We start from the raw sequence: 2481 nt of genomic DNA on the forward strand, positions 1-2481 counted from the left end.
TGCTTGCAGATAAGCATGACAGGAATTCAAATAAAAACTATTTGGAGTACTGCTGACAAACACATGCATTGCCCTGCTGCTTCTCTCCCCAGGATAAATGTAATACATGTGGTTATCTCACTCGAGCAAGTTAAGTTTAAAACACAGCTTATTACTGAAAATTGAACCTTGACTTATTTACAGTGATATTTGCTGTCCTGGCTGTATTTATGTCCCATGACCTCAGAGGTACAGTCTGTCATGGACTTTGGATCTTATCCCTTCTCTGTTTTCCATTTGTCACCTTTAGATGCATTTTAAATAATCCCTTACTTTTTCAGCTACTCTTCCTCTGCTTAAAGGCAATTCTCTTCAGGAAGGCATTTCTCTAAGGAGATGGCATTTCTCTAAGGTTAACTTTATTACTTCTTTAGACAATTAAAAAAAAAAAAATTAATGGAGTAATCCCCTGTCAAGACCCCTGTCTCTGCAATGCTCGCACAATATGGAAGCAAGTGGTGATTGTTATTTTAAATATTCTCCAGTTTCATTGTCACACCTCCATCTAAATCTCCCAGGTGGCAATGGTCCTTCYCTTCTTTCCCAACACTACTTGAGGGTGTCACATTTGTGTTAAGGTTAACATTGYACCGCATTTCTGTTCCTCTTCGGCAGAGCATACTGATTTGACAGGCTGCTGAAGATGAAGCAACACATTGCTACCAAAGTCCATGGTAACCACTTATTAATTTTTAAACATTTGCTCTACTTAGTGCCCTACAAGGAACTTCTCTGAAAATCCCTGGAATAGGCAAATTGTTGGCATACTTGACTTTGAAGTTCAATAGATCTGATGAAATGCTACCCCTGGCACCCACTGCTGCGGAAAGCCATTGAGAATAAAGTGTTTAGCTGATATTTTGTCATAAATCCAAAGAAGTATTCCAGAGCTAAACTACAATACATTTTAAGCAGCTAGAAGAGATCTCTAGAGAATATTTAATCCCCTTTGAAGAGAGAGCTCTGTTTCACAGAACCCCCACTTCCTTTTTTAGTGAGAATTCATTTTGCCAGTTATTTCGATTAAAGCATCTTGAAAGAAATCTCATGTTCATAAACTAATAATCATCTGCAGCTAAGAATGCATCACAGAAACTGGAGAGAGGCWGTAGAAAAAGGCCTCATGAGACTGGCAGAGCTCTTCCACCAAACCATGAACWAGGGAAGAACTTACCTCATGCCAGCAGTATGTGAGTGTAAGAGGGTSACCACAACCAGGAGCTTTGACTGCTGAGGTTTCATAACCTCGGTAAAACACAGATCTGTGAGAAGAACTAAGCCAATTACAGAGAAGGACTGCCCAAGAAGTTTCATTGTATCTTCCCATCTTTCCCCCAAAATAACCACTGGGAAATACAATGTATTGATGTATGCAAGGYAGTGACCTCCACTGGAGATGAGAAATGCCCAGATTCCCTAGAACTTGCCTGGGCAGCAGCAGGCGATCACTGAAGTCCCCTCACAGTCACAGCAGGTCTCCAAACATGCCCATCTTTTCCCAGGACTGTGGAAAGGCATCCTGTTCTTGCTCAGCAGATGTGGTCACGTCTCTGCATCGCCTCAGGAGTGCTGCAGGAGAGGGCAAGGCCATGCAGACAGACACACAGACACACAGACACAGCCCTGCTCAGCATCCCTCCCCTTTGCTCCCATCCGTGTGTGCTGCCCACAGGAGCTGCTGCCCTCAGGACACCCTTCCCTTCACAGCCATCCACAGCACAAGGAGCTCTCCCAGCATTTCAAGCAGTTTCCTTTTCCCTGCTGCTTGTTTTTACATCCTGGAACTGCCAAGGGGCTGCCAGAGGTGTCAGGGGCTCACCTGGTGTGAGAGACAGACTCAAGAAAAAGCCTGAGCAGCTCCTCCAAGCTGGACCTGCCTTGCTGGTAGCAGCAGCAGACGGGATCCAAGAGCTGTAATTGCTCTCAAGGCACGGGAATGCTTCCTCATGTGCTGCCAGTGGGCAGTCATTGTCACCTTCCTCCTTATTTTGGGCATTAGAGCAGTGTGTGCTGAGACCCTGGCAGCCTGGTGACCAGCTACCACATGGAAATCCCTTCCATAAAATCTGTGATCCCACGGTGTCTCTGGTCCATCGCTGGAAGGCAGCCAGCCCCACCAGGCAGTGTCGCAGCTCTGTCATTTTTATAAAGCGCTCSTAAGACGTGCACCTTATTAAGCGCTTGGAAAGTAATCCTGGTTTAAATTGATGGATGAACAAAGGAACAGCAATTTGCTGCYGGGGAATATTTTATTTGCTTTTCACCACAGGAAGGTGGAAGGATAGGAAAACAAAGTCACCCAAGTTGGGAACAAATAAATGAAATGCATTCAATTAGCTAATGGAGTGTCTCACAAAAGGTTGAGCTATTAGAAAATTAAATTAGGTCTTCCCAATATGCTGAGAGTAATTAACACTTTTTTTTTTTTTTTTTTTTTTTTTT

Source organism: Malurus melanocephalus, unplaced genomic scaffold (assembly GCF_030028575.1).
Source record: "Malurus melanocephalus ecotype Western Australia unplaced genomic scaffold, MMel_1.1 scaffold_9, whole genome shotgun sequence".
Classification (NCBI taxonomy): Eukaryota; Metazoa; Chordata; class Aves; order Passeriformes; family Maluridae; genus Malurus; species Malurus melanocephalus.